A 13,935-nucleotide genomic window follows, 5' to 3' on the forward strand; every position below is an offset into this window, starting at 1 on the left:
TTCAATCTTTCTGGATTTCAGTTTCCCTTTCACCCAATCTTTGACATCCAGTGACATTTGAAAAATACACACGTTGTTCCGCGTCACCTCTTTTGGCCAAATATGTAGAAGTCTGGAGGTCTGGAGAAGATTCAGCAAGAGATCTTTGATAAGATAGGCCAGTGTAACACATCTCTCGACATTACCCCTTGTCATCACGCCATCTGTTGTCAGCAAATCAACCTCATGGCTCAAGGGAATTAGCAGATCTTTTGTACAAGCATATGAACATATCAACTTGGCAAACATGCTTTTAAGTTTTGAAATTTCCAGGTCTACTTCTAAACATCTTGTCGAGCACCATTTTCATTCACTTTCTTGAAAGGGACTTACATTTTTTACAACACAAGCTTGAATTTGTAGGTTATTTTGAGTGTCTATTGGGATTTGCTAGAGTGAAGCATGAAGTGCCTTGAAGAGTTTCATTAAATTAAAACATTGAAAGAAATGCTATAGAGTGAATTCACCCTGTCTTTAGAGGCTTTCTATCAATTTTTGACTCACACCCCTCTGACATTGAAAGGTGTGCTATTTTTGGACTAAAGGAATGCTTTTTTAGGACTAAAGCTGACTTAGCAGAGGATGGTTTCGATCCATCGACCTCTGGGTTATGGGCCCAGCACGCTTCCGCTGCGCCACTCTGCTTTCCCAGCACCCCAGACGGGACTCGAACCCACAATCCCTGGCTTAGGAGGCCAGTGCCTTATCCATTAGGCCACTGGGGCTCTTGCTAAAGCTTGCGGATGTCCAGTACCCACGATGAACGCAACCTATACTTCTGGAATATATCAGAGGGCTCTGTTCTCAGTACAGTCTGTTCTAGTCAGACACCTGAGAGACAGAAAAATGAAAAGTCAGTACAATGCTTCAACTCAATTTTGTTTCTGTACTGCTTTGTGCAAACACGACCATAGCTGAAGGGAATTAGCAGATCTTTTGTCATTTCAATCATTATGAATTTCAGTTTCCCTTTCACCCACTGAGCAGGGGACTTAGCAGATCTTTTGTATTTTCAATCTTTCTGGATTTCAGTTTCCCTTTCACCCAATCTTTGACATCCAGTGACACTTGAAAAATCCACACGTTGTTCCGCGTCACCTCTTTTGGCCAAATATGTAGAAGTCTGGAGGTCCTGGAGAAGATTCAGCAAGAGATCTTTGATAAGATAGGCCAATGTAACACATCTCTCGACATTACCCCTTGTCATCACGCCATCTGTTATCAGCAATCAACCTCATGGCTCAAGGGAATTGGCAGATCTTTTGTACAAGCATATGAACATATCAGCTTGGCAAACATGCTTTTAAGTTTTGAAATTTCCAGGTCTACTTCTAAACATCTTGTCGAGCACCATTTTCATTCACTTTCTTGAAAGGGACTTAAATTTTTTACAACACAAGCTTGAATTTGTAGGTTATTTTGAGTGTCTATTGGGATTTGCTAGAGTGAAGCATGAAGTGCCTTGAAGAGTTTCATTAAATTAAAACATTGAAAGAAATGCTATAGAGTGAATTCACCCTGTCTTTAGAGGCTTTCTATCAATTTTTGACTCACACCCCTCTGACATTGAAAGGTGTGCTATTTTTGGACTAAAGGAATGCTTTTTTAGGACTAAAGCTGACTTAACAGAGGATGGTTTCGATCCATCGACCTCTGGGTTATGGGCCCAGCACGCTTCCGCTGCGCCACTCTGCTTTCCCAGAACCCCAGATGGGACTCAAACCCACAATCCCTGGCTTAGGAGTCCAGTGCCTTATCCATTAGGCCACTGGGGCTCTTGCTAAAGCTTGCGGATGTCCAGTACCCACGATGAACGCAACCTATACTTCTGGAATATATCAGAGGGCTCTGTTCTCAGTACAGTCTGTTCTAGTCAGACACCTGAGAGACAGAAAAATGAAAAGTCAGTACAATGCTTCAACTCAATTTTGTTTCTGTACTGCTTTGTGCAAACACGACCATAGCTGAAGGGAATTAGCAGATCTTTTGTCATTTCAATCATTATGAATTTCAGTTTCCCTTTCACCCACTGAGCAGGGGACTTAGCAGATCTTTTGTATTTTCAATCTTTCTGGATTTCAGTTTCCCTTTCACCCAATCTTTGACATCCAGTGACACTTGAAAAATCCACACGTTGTTCCGCGTCACCTCTTTTGGCCAAATATGTAGAAGTCTGGAGGTCCTGGAGAAGATTCAGCAAGAGATCTTTGATAAGATAGGCCAATGTAACACATCTCTCGACATTACCCCTTGTCATCACGCCATCTGTTATCAGCAAATCAACCTCATGGCTCAAGGGAATTGGCAGATCTTTTGTACAAGCATATGAACATATCAGCTTGGCAAACATGCTTTTAAGTTTTGAAATTTCCAGGTCTACTTCTAAACATCTTGTCGAGCACCATTTTCATTCACTTTCTTGAAAGGGACTTAAATTTTTTACAACACAAGCTTGAATTTGTAGGTTATTTTGAGTGTCTATTGGGATTTGCTAGAGTGAAGCATGAAGTGCCTTGAAGAGTTTCATTAAATTAAAACATTGAAAGAAATGCTATAGAGTGAATTCACCCTGTCTTTAGAGGCTTTCTATCAATTTTTGACTCACACCCCTCTGACATTGAAAGGTGTGCTATTTTTGGACTAAAGGAATGCTTTTTTAGGACTAAAGCTGACTTAGCAGAGGATGGTTTCGATCCATCGACCTCTGGGTTATGGGCCCAGCACGCTTCCGCTGCGCCACTCTGCTTTCCCAGAACCCCAGATGGGACTCAAACCCACAATCCCTGGCTTAGGAGTCCAGTGCCTTATCCATTAGGCCACTGGGGCTCTTGCTAAAGCTTGCGGATGTCCAGTACCCACGATGAACGCAACCTATACTTCTGGAATATATCAGAGGGCTCTGTTCTCAGTACAGTCTGTTCTAGTCAGACACCTGAGAGACAGAAAAATGAAAAGTCAGTACAATGCTTCAACTCAATTTTGTTTCTGTACTGCTTTGTGCAAACACGACCATAGCTGAAGGGAATTAGCAGATATTTTGTCATTTCAATCATTATGAATTTCAGTTTCCCTTTCACCCACTGAGCAGGGGACTTAGCAGATCTTTTGTATTTTCAATCTTTCTGGATTTCAGTTTCCCTTTCACCCAATCTTTGACATCCAGTGACATTTGAAAAATACACACGTTGTTCCGCGTCACCTCTTTTGGCCAAATATGTAGAAGTCTGGAGGTCCTGGAGAAGATTCAGCAAGAGATCTTTGATAAGATAGGCCAATGTAACACATCTCTCGACATTACCCCTTGTCATCACGCCATCTGTTGTCAGCAAATCAACCTCATGGCTCAAGGGAATTGGCAGATCTTTTGTACAAGCATATGAACATATCAGCTTGGCAAACATGCTTTTAAGTTTTGAAATTTCCAGGTCTACTTCTAAACATCTTGTCGAGCACCATTTTCATTCACTTTCTTGAAAGGGACTTAAATTTTTTACAACACAAGCTTGAATTTGTAGGTTATTTTGAGTGTCTATTGGGATTTGCTAGAGTGAAGCATGAAGTGCCTTGAAGAGTTTCATTAAATTAAAACATTGAAAGAAATGCTATAGAGTGAATTCACCCTGTCTTTAGAGGCTTTCTATCAATTTTTGACTCACACCCCTCTGACATTGAAAGGTGTGCTATTTTTGGACTAAAGGAATGCTTTTTTAGGACTAAAGCTGACTTAGCAGAGGATGGTTTCGATCCATCGACCTCTGGGTTATGGGCCCAGCACGCTTCCGCTGCGCCACTCTGCTTTCCCAGCACCCCAGATGGGACTCGAACCCACATTCCCTGGCTTAGGAGGCCAGTGCCTTATGCATTAGGCCACTGGGGCTCTTGCTAAAGCTTGCGGATGTCCAGTACCCACGATGAACGCAACCTATACTTCTGGAATATATCAGAGGGCTCTGTTCTCAGTACAGTCTATTCTAGTCAGACACCTGAGAGACAGAAAAATGAAAAGTCAGTACAATGCTTCAACTCAATTTTGTTTCTGTACTGCTTTGTGCAAACACGACCATAGCTGAAGGGAATTAGCAGATCTTTTGTCATTTCAATCATTATGAATTTCAGTTTCCCTTTCACCCACTGAGCAGAGGACTTAGCAGATCTTTTGTATTTTCAATCTTTCTGGATTTCAGTTTCCCTTTCACCCAATCTTTGACATCCAGTGACATTTGAAAAATACACACGTTGTTCCGCGTCACCTCTTTTGGCCAAATATGTAGAAGTCTGGAGGTCCTGGAGAAGATTCAGCAAGAGATCTTTGATAAGATAGGCCAGTGTAACACATCTCTCGACATTACCCCTTGTCATCACGCCATCTGTTGTCAGCAAATCAACCTCATGGCTCAAGGGAATTAGCAGATCTTTTGTACAAGCATATGAACATATCAACTTGGCAAACATGCTTTTAAGTTTTGAAATTTCCAGGTCTACTTCTAAACATCTTGTCGAGCACCATTTTCATTCACTTTCTTGAAAGGGACTTACATTTTTTACAACACAAGCTTGAATTTGTAGGTTATTTTGAGTGTCTATTGGGATTTGCTAGAGTGAAGCATGAAGTGCCTTGAAGAGTTTCATTAAATTAAAACATTGAAAGAAATGCTATAGAGTGAATTCACCCTGTCTTTAGAGGCTTTCTATCAATTTTTGACTCACACCCCTCTGACATTGAAAGGTGTGCTATTTTTGGACTAAAGGAATGCTTTTTTAGGACTAAAGCTGACTTAGCAGAGGATGGTTTCGATCCATCGACCTCTGGGTTATGGGCCCAGCACGCTTCCGCTGCGCCACTCTGCTTTCCCAGAACCCCAGATGGGACTCGAACCCACAATCCCTGGCTTAGGAGGCCAGTGCCTTATACATTAGGCCACTGGGGATCTTGCTAAAGCTTGCGGATGTCCAGTACCCACGATGAACGCAACCTATACTTCTGGAATATATCAGAGGGCTCTGTTCTCAGTACAGTCTGTTCTAGTCAGACACCTGAGAGACAGAAAAATGAAAAGTCAGTACAATGCTTCAACTCAATTTTGTTTCTGTACTGCTTTGTGCAAACACGACCATAGCTGAAGGGAATTAGCAGATATTTTGTCATTTCAATCATTATGAATTTCAGTTTCCCTTTCACCCACTGAGCAGGGGACTTAGCAGATCTTTTGTATTTTCAATCTTTCTGGATTTCAGTTTCCCTTTCACCCAATCTTTGACATCCAGTGACATTTGAAAAATCCACACGTTGTTCCGCGTCACCTCTTTTGGCCAAATATGTAGAAGTCTGGAGGTCCTGGAGAAGATTCAGCAAGAGATCTTTGATAAGATAGGCCAATGTAACACATCTCTCGACATTACCCCTTGTCATCACGCCATCTGTTGTCAGCAAATCAACCTCATGGCTCAAGGGAATTGGCAGATCTTTTGTACAAGCATATGAACATATCAGCTTGGCAAACATGCTTTTAAGTTTTGAAATTTCCAGGTCTACTTCTAAACATCTTGTCGAGCACCATTTTCATTCACTTTCTTGAAAGGGACTTAAATTTTTTACAACACAAGCTTGAATTTGTAGGTTATTTTGAGTGTCTATTGGGATTTGCTAGAGTGAAGCATGAAGTGCCTTGAAGAGTTTCATTAAATTAAAACATTGAAAGAAATGCTATAGAGTGAATTCACCCTGTCTTTAGAGGCTTTCTATCAATTTTTGACTCACACCCCTCTGACATTGAAAGGTGTGCTATTTTTGGACTAAAGGAATGCTTTTTTAGGACTAAAGCTGACTTAGCAGAGGATGGTTTCGATCCATCGACCTCTGGGTTATGGGCCCAGCACGCTTTCGCTGCGCCACTCTGCTTTCCCAGCACCCCAGATGGGACTCGAACCCACATTCCCTGGCTTAGGAGGCCAGTGCCTTATGCATTAGGCCACTGGGGCTCTTGCTAAAGCTTGCGGATGTCCAGTACCCACGATGAACGCAACCTATACTTCTGGAATATATCAGAGGGCTCTGTTCTCAGTACAGTCTGTTCTAGTCAGACACCTGAGAGACAGAAAAATGAAAAGTCAGTACAATGCTTCAACTCAATTTTGTTTCTGTACTGCTTTGAGCAAACACGACCATAGCTGAAGGGAATTAGCAGATCTTTTGTCATTTCAATCATTATGAATTTCAGTTTCCCTTTCACCCACTGAGCAGGGGACTTAGCAGATCTTTTGTATTTTCAATCTTTCTGGATTTCAGTTTCCCTTTCACCCAATCTTTGACATCCAGTGACATTTGAAAAATACACACGTTGTTCCGCGTCACCTCTTTTGGCCAAATATGTAGAAGTCTGGAGGTCCTGGAGAAGATTCAGCAAGAGATCTTTGATAAGATAGGCCAGTGTAACACATCTCTCGACATTACCCCTTGTCATCACGCCATCTGTTGTCAGCAAATCAACCTCATGGCTCAAGGGAATTGGCAGATCTTTTGTACAAGCATATGAACATATCAACTTGGCAAACATGCTTTTAAGTTTTGAAATTTCCAGGTCTACTTCTAAACATCTTGTCGAGCACCATTTTCATTCACTTTCTTGAAAGGGACTTAAATTTTTTACAACACAAGCTTGAATTTGTAGGTTATTTTGAGTGTCTATTGGGATTTGCTAGAGTGAAGCATGAAGTGCCTTGAAGAGTTTCATTAAATTAAAACATTGAAAGAAATGCTATAGAGTGAATTCACCCTGTCTTTAGAGGCTTTCTATCAATTTTTGACTCACACCCCTCTGACATTGAAAGGTGTGCTATTTTTGGACTAAAGGAATGCTTTTTTAGGACTAAAGCTGACTTAGCAGAGGATGGTTTCGATCCATCGACCTCTGGGTTATGGGCCCAGCACGCTTCCGCTGCGCCACTCTGCTTTCCCAGCACCCCAGATGGGACTCGAACCCACATTCCCTGGCTTAGGAGGCCAGTGCCTTATGCATTAGGCCACTGGGGCTCTTGCTAAAGCTTGCGGATGTCCAGTACCCACGATGAACGCAACCTATACTTCTGGAATATATCAGAGGGCTCTGTTCTCAGTACAGTCTATTCTAGTCAGACACCTGAGAGACAGAAAAATGAAAAGTCAGTACAATGCTTCAACTCAATTTTGTTTCTGTACTGCTTTGTGCAAACACGACCATAGCTGAAGGGAATTAGCAGATCTTTTGTCATTTCAATCATTATGAATTTCAGTTTCCCTTTCACCCACTGAGCAGAGGACTTAGCAGATCTTTTGTATTTTCAATCTTTCTGGATTTCAGTTTCCCTTTCACCCAATCTTTGACATCCAGTGACATTTGAAAAATACACACGTTGTTCCGCGTCACCTCTTTTGGCCAAATATGTAGAAGTCTGGAGGTCCTGGAGAAGATTCAGCAAGAGATCTTTGATAAGATAGGCCAGTGTAACACATCTCTCGACATTACCCCTTGTCATCACGCCATCTGTTGTCAGCAAATCAACCTCATGGCTCAAGGGAATTAGCAGATCTTTTGTACAAGCATATGAACATATCAACTTGGCAAACATGCTTTTAAGTTTTGAAATTTCCAGGTCTACTTCTAAACATCTTGTCGAGCACCATTTTCATTCACTTTCTTGAAAGGGACTTACATTTTTTACAACACAAGCTTGAATTTGTAGGTTATTTTGAGTGTCTATTGGGATTTGCTAGAGTGAAGCATGAAGTGCCTTGAAGAGTTTCATTAAATTAAAACATTGAAAGAAATGCTATAGAGTGAATTCACCCTGTCTTTAGAGGCTTTCTATCAATTTTTGACTCACACCCCTCTGACATTGAAAGGTGTGCTATTTTTGGACTAAAGGAATGCTTTTTTAGGACTAAAGCTGACTTAGCAGAGGATGGTTTCGATCCATCGACCTCTGGGTTATGGGCCCAGCACGCTTCCGCTGCGCCACTCTGCTTTCCCAGAACCCCAGATGGGACTCGAACCCACAATCCCTGGCTTAGGAGGCCAGTGCCTTATACATTAGGCCACTGGGGATCTTGCTAAAGCTTGCGGATGTCCAGTACCCACGATGAACGCAACCTATACTTCTGGAATATATCAGAGGGCTCTGTTCTCAGTACAGTCTGTTCTAGTCAGACACCTGAGAGACAGAAAAATGAAAAGTCAGTACAATGCTTCAACTCAATTTTGTTTCTGTACTGCTTTGTGCAAACACGACCATAGCTGAAGGGAATTAGCAGATATTTTGTCATTTCAATCATTATGAATTTCAGTTTCCCTTTCACCCACTGAGCAGGGGACTTAGCAGATCTTTTGTATTTTCAATCTTTCTGGATTTCAGTTTCCCTTTCACCCAATCTTTGACATCCAGTGACATTTGAAAAATCCACACGTTGTTCCGCGTCACCTCTTTTGGCCAAATATGTAGAAGTCTGGAGGTCCTGGAGAAGATTCAGCAAGAGATCTTTGATAAGATAGGCCAATGTAACACATCTCTCGACATTACCCCTTGTCATCACGCCATCTGTTGTCAGCAAATCAACCTCATGGCTCAAGGGAATTGGCAGATCTTTTGTACAAGCATATGAACATATCAGCTTGGCAAACATGCTTTTAAGTTTTGAAATTTCCAGGTCTACTTCTAAACATCTTGTCGAGCACCATTTTCATTCACTTTCTTGAAAGGGACTTAAATTTTTTACAACACAAGCTTGAATTTGTAGGTTATTTTGAGTGTCTATTGGGATTTGCTAGAGTGAAGCATGAAGTGCCTTGAAGAGTTTCATTAAATTAAAACATTGAAAGAAATGCTATAGAGTGAATTCACCCTGTCTTTAGAGGCTTTCTATCAATTTTTGACTCACACCCCTCTGACATTGAAAGGTGTGCTATTTTTGGACTAAAGGAATGCTTTTTTAGGACTAAAGCTGACTTAGCAGAGGATGGTTTCGATCCATCGACCTCTGGGTTATGGGCCCAGCACGCTTTCGCTGCGCCACTCTGCTTTCCCAGCACCCCAGATGGGACTCGAACCCACATTCCCTGGCTTAGGAGGCCAGTGCCTTATGCATTAGGCCACTGGGGCTCTTGCTAAAGCTTGCGGATGTCCAGTACCCACGATGAACGCAACCTATACTTCTGGAATATATCAGAGGGCTCTGTTCTCAGTACAGTCTATTCTAGTCAGACACCTGAGAGACAGAAAAATGAAAAGTCAGTACAATGCTTCAACTCAATTTTGTTTCTGTACTGCTTTGAGCAAACACGACCATAGCTGAAGGGAATTAGCAGATCTTTTGTCATTTCAATCATTATGAATTTCAGTTTCCCTTTCACCCACTGAGCAGGGGACTTAGCAGATCTTTTGTATTTTCAATCTTTCTGGATTTCAGTTTCCCTTTCACCCAATCTTTGACATCCAGTGACATTTGAAAAATACACACGTTGTTCCGCGTCACCTCTTTTGGCCAAATATGTAGAAGTCTGGAGGTCCTGGAGAAGATTCAGCAAGAGATCTTTGATAAGATAGGCCAGTGTAACACATCTCTCGACATTACCCCTTGTCATCACGCCATCTGTTGTCAGCAAATCAACCTCATGGCTCAAGGGAATTGGCAGATCTTTTGTACAAGCATATGAACATATCAACTTGGCAAACATGCTTTTAAGTTTTGAAATTTCCAGGTCTACTTCTAAACATCTTGTCGAGCACCATTTTCATTCACTTTCTTGAAAGGGACTTAAATTTTTTACAACACAAGCTTGAATTTGTAGGTTATTTTGAGTGTCTATTGGGATTTGCTAGAGTGAAGCATGAAGTGCCTTGAAGAGTTTCATTAAATTAAAACATTGAAAGAAATGCTATAGAGTGAATTCACCCTGTCTTTAGAGGCTTTCTATCAATTTTTGACTCACACCCCTCTGACATTGAAAGGTGTGCTATTTTTGGACTAAAGGAATGCTTTTTTAGGACTAAAGCTGACTTAGCAGAGGATGGTTTCGATCCATCGACCTCTGGGTTATGGGCCCAGCACGCTTTCGCTGCGCCACTCTGCTTTCCCAGCACCCCAGATGGGACTCGAACCCACATTCCCTGGCTTAGGAGGCCAGTGCCTTATGCATTAGGCCACTGGGGCTCTTGCTAAAGCTTGCGGATGTCCAGTACCCACGATGAACGCAACCTATACTTCTGGAATATATCAGAGGGCTCTGTTCTCAGTACAGTCTATTCTAGTCAGACACCTGAGAGACAGAAAAATGAAAAGTCAGTACAATGCTTCAACTCAATTTTGTTTCTGTACTGCTTTGAGCAAACACGACCATAGCTGAAGGGAATTAGCAGATCTTTTGTCATTTCAATCATTATGAATTTCAGTTTCCCTTTCACCCACTGAGCAGGGGACTTAGCAGATCTTTTGTATTTTCAATCTTTCTGGATTTCAGTTTCCCTTTCACCCAATCTTTGACATCCAGTGACATTTGAAAAATACACACGTTGTTCCGCGTCACCTCTTTTGGCCAAATATGTAGAAGTCTGGAGGTCCTGGAGAAGATTCAGCAAGAGATCTTTGATAAGATAGGCCAGTGTAACACATCTCTCGACATTACCCCTTGTCATCACGCCATCTGTTGTCAGCAAATCAACCTCATGGCTCAAGGGAATTAGCAGATCTTTTGTACAAGCATATGAACATATCAACTTGGCAAACATGCTTTTAAGTTTTGAAATTTCCAGGTCTACTTCTAAACATCTTGTCGAGCACCATTTTCATTCACTTTCTTGAAAGGGACTTACATTTTTTACAACACAAGCTTGAATTTGTAGGTTATTTTGAGTGTCTATTGGGATTTGCTAGAGTGAAGCATGAAGTGCCTTGAAGAGTTTCATTAAATTAAAACATTGAAAGAAATGCTATAGAGTGAATTCACCCTGTCTTTAGAGGCTTTCTATCAATTTTTGACTCACACCCCTCTGACATTGAAAGGTGTGCTATTTTTGGACTAAAGGAATGCTTTTTTAGGACTAAAGCTGACTTAGCAGAGGATGGTTTCGATCCATCGACCTCTGGGTTATGGGCCCAGCACGCTTCCGCTGCGCCACTCTGCTTTCCCAGCACCCCAGACGGGACTCGAACCCACAATCCCTGGCTTAGGAGGCCAGTGCCTTATCCATTAGGCCACTGGGGCTCTTGCTAAAGCTTGCGGATGTCCAGTACCCACGATGAACGCAACCTATACTTCTGGAATATATCAGAGGGCTCTGTTCTCAGTACAGTCTGTTCTAGTCAGACACCTGAGAGACAGAAAAATGAAAAGTCAGTACAATGCTTCAACTCAATTTTGTTTCTGTACTGCTTTGTGCAAACACGACCATAGCTGAAGGGAATTAGCAGATCTTTTGTCATTTCAATCATTATGAATTTCAGTTTCCCTTTCACCCACTGAGCAGGGGACTTAGCAGATCTTTTGTATTTTCAATCTTTCTGGATTTCAGTTTCCCTTTCACCCAATCTTTGACATCCAGTGACACTTGAAAAATCCACACGTTGTTCCGCGTCACCTCTTTTGGCCAAATATGTAGAAGTCTGGAGGTCCTGGAGAAGATTCAGCAAGAGATCTTTGATAAGATAGGCCAATGTAACACATCTCTCGACATTACCCCTTGTCATCACGCCATCTGTTATCAGCAAATCAACCTCATGGCTCAAGGGAATTGGCAGATCTTTTGTACAAGCATATGAACATATCAGCTTGGCAAACATGCTTTTAAGTTTTGAAATTTCCAGGTCTACTTCTAAACATCTTGTCGAGCACCATTTTCATTCACTTTCTTGAAAGGGACTTAAATTTTTTACAACACAAGCTTGAATTTGTAGGTTATTTTGAGTGTCTATTGGGATTTGCTAGAGTGAAGCATGAAGTGCCTTGAAGAGTTTCATTAAATTAAAACATTGAAAGAAATGCTATAGAGTGAATTCACCCTGTCTTTAGAGGCTTTCTATCAATTTTTGACTCACACCCCTCTGACATTGAAAGGTGTGCTATTTTTGGACTAAAGGAATGCTTTTTTAGGACTAAAGCTGACTTAGCAGAGGATGGTTTCGATCCATCGACCTCTGGGTTATGGGCCCAGCACGCTTTCGCTGCGCCACTCTGCTTTCCCAGCACCCCAGATGGGACTCGAACCCACATTCCCTGGCTTAGGAGGCCAGTGCCTTATGCATTAGGCCACTGGGGCTCTTGCTAAAGCTTGCGGATGTCCAGTACCCACGATGAACGCAACCTATACTTCTGGAATATATCAGAGGGCTCTGTTCTCAGTACAGTCTATTCTAGTCAGACACCTGAGAGACAGAAAAATGAAAAGTCAGTACAATGCTTCAACTCAATTTTGTTTCTGTACTGCTTTGAGCAAACACGACCATAGCTGAAGGGAATTAGCAGATCTTTTGTCATTTCAATCATTATGAATTTCAGTTTCCCTTTCACCCACTGAGCAGGGGACTTAGCAGATCTTTTGTATTTTCAATCTTTCTGGATTTCAGTTTCCCTTTCACCCAATCTTTGACATCCAGTGACATTTGAAAAATACACACGTTGTTCCGCGTCACCTCTTTTGGCCAAATATGTAGAAGTCTGGAGGTCCTGGAGAAGATTCAGCAAGAGATCTTTGATAAGATAGGCCAGTGTAACACATCTCTCGACATTACCCCTTGTCATCACGCCATCTGTTGTCAGCAAATCAACCTCATGGCTCAAGGGAATTGGCAGATCTTTTGTACAAGCATATGAACATATCAACTTGGCAAACATGCTTTTAAGTTTTGAAATTTCCAGGTCTACTTCTAAACATCTTGTCGAGCACCATTTTCATTCACTTTCTTGAAAGGGACTTAAATTTTTTACAACACAAGCTTGAATTTGTAGGTTATTTTGAGTGTCTATTGGGATTTGCTAGAGTGAAGCATGAAGTGCCTTGAAGAGTTTCATTAAATTAAAACATTGAAAGAAATGCTATAGAGTGAATTCACCCTGTCTTTAGAGGCTTTCTATCAATTTTTGACTCACACCCCTCTGACATTGAAAGGTGTGCTATTTTTGGACTAAAGGAATGCTTTTTTAGGACTAAAGCTGACTTAGCAGAGGATGGTTTCGATCCATCGACCTCTGGGTTATGGGCCCAGCACGCTTTCGCTGCGCCACTCTGCTTTCCCAGCACCCCAGATGGGACTCGAACCCACATTCCCTGGCTTAGGAGGCCAGTGCCTTATGCATTAGGCCACTGGGGCTCTTGCTAAAGCTTGCGGATGTCCAGTACCCACGATGAACGCAACCTATACTTCTGGAATATATCAGAGGGCTCTGTTCTCAGTACAGTCTATTCTAGTCAGACACCTGAGAGACAGAAAAATGAAAAGTCAGTACAATGCTTCAACTCAATTTTGTTTCTGTACTGCTTTGAGCAAACACGACCATAGCTGAAGGGAATTAGCAGATCTTTTGTCATTTCAATCATTATGAATTTCAGTTTCCCTTTCACCCACTGAGCAGGGGACTTAGCAGATCTTTTGTATTTTCAATCTTTCTGGATTTCAGTTTCCCTTTCACCCAATCTTTGACATCCAGTGACATTTGAAAAATACACACGTTGTTCCGCGTCACCTCTTTTGGCCAAATATGTAGAAGTCTGGAGGTCCTGGAGAAGATTCAGCAAGAGATCTTTGATAAGATAGGCCAGTGTAACACATCTCTCGACATTACCCCTTGTCATCACGCCATCTGTTGTCAGCAAATCAACCTCATGGCTCAAGGGAATTAGCAGATCTTTTGTACAAGCATATGAACATAT

General features: G+C 41.8%; 9 non-coding genes across 9 annotated transcripts; all 9 read right to left on the reverse strand.

Annotated features, from left to right (window-relative positions):
• Nucleotides 1–612: 612 nt before the first annotated feature.
• Nucleotides 613–684, reverse strand: trnam-cau (transfer RNA methionine (anticodon CAU)). Its single transcript has one exon. It is a non-coding gene; the product is annotated as a tRNA-Met (tRNA).
• A 7-nt stretch (nucleotides 685–691) lies between these two features.
• trnar-ccu (transfer RNA arginine (anticodon CCU)) lies at nucleotides 692–764 on the reverse strand. Its single transcript has one exon. It is a non-coding gene; the product is annotated as a tRNA-Arg (tRNA).
• Nucleotides 765–2,713: 1,949 nt separating this feature from the next.
• trnam-cau (transfer RNA methionine (anticodon CAU)) lies at nucleotides 2,714–2,785 on the reverse strand. Its single transcript has one exon. It is a non-coding gene; the product is annotated as a tRNA-Met (tRNA).
• A 979-nt stretch (nucleotides 2,786–3,764) lies between these two features.
• Nucleotides 3,765–3,836, reverse strand: trnam-cau (transfer RNA methionine (anticodon CAU)). Its single transcript has one exon. It is a non-coding gene; the product is annotated as a tRNA-Met (tRNA).
• Nucleotides 3,837–4,815: 979 nt separating this feature from the next.
• Nucleotides 4,816–4,887, reverse strand: trnam-cau (transfer RNA methionine (anticodon CAU)). Its single transcript has one exon. It is a non-coding gene; the product is annotated as a tRNA-Met (tRNA).
• A 2,030-nt stretch (nucleotides 4,888–6,917) lies between these two features.
• Nucleotides 6,918–6,989, reverse strand: trnam-cau (transfer RNA methionine (anticodon CAU)). The gene has a single exon. It is a non-coding gene; the product is annotated as a tRNA-Met (tRNA).
• A 979-nt stretch (nucleotides 6,990–7,968) lies between these two features.
• On the reverse strand, nucleotides 7,969–8,040 carry trnam-cau (transfer RNA methionine (anticodon CAU)). Its single transcript has one exon. It is a non-coding gene; the product is annotated as a tRNA-Met (tRNA).
• Nucleotides 8,041–11,121: 3,081 nt separating this feature from the next.
• On the reverse strand, nucleotides 11,122–11,193 carry trnam-cau (transfer RNA methionine (anticodon CAU)). Its single transcript has one exon. It is a non-coding gene; the product is annotated as a tRNA-Met (tRNA).
• Nucleotides 11,194–11,200: 7 nt separating this feature from the next.
• trnar-ccu (transfer RNA arginine (anticodon CCU)) lies at nucleotides 11,201–11,273 on the reverse strand. The gene has a single exon. It is a non-coding gene; the product is annotated as a tRNA-Arg (tRNA).
• Between the last annotated feature and the right edge of the window lie 2,662 nt (nucleotides 11,274–13,935).

Source organism: Brachyhypopomus gauderio, unplaced genomic scaffold (genome assembly GCF_052324685.1).
Source record: "Brachyhypopomus gauderio isolate BG-103 unplaced genomic scaffold, BGAUD_0.2 sc194, whole genome shotgun sequence".
Lineage (NCBI taxonomy): Eukaryota > Metazoa > Chordata > Actinopteri > Gymnotiformes > Hypopomidae > Brachyhypopomus > Brachyhypopomus gauderio.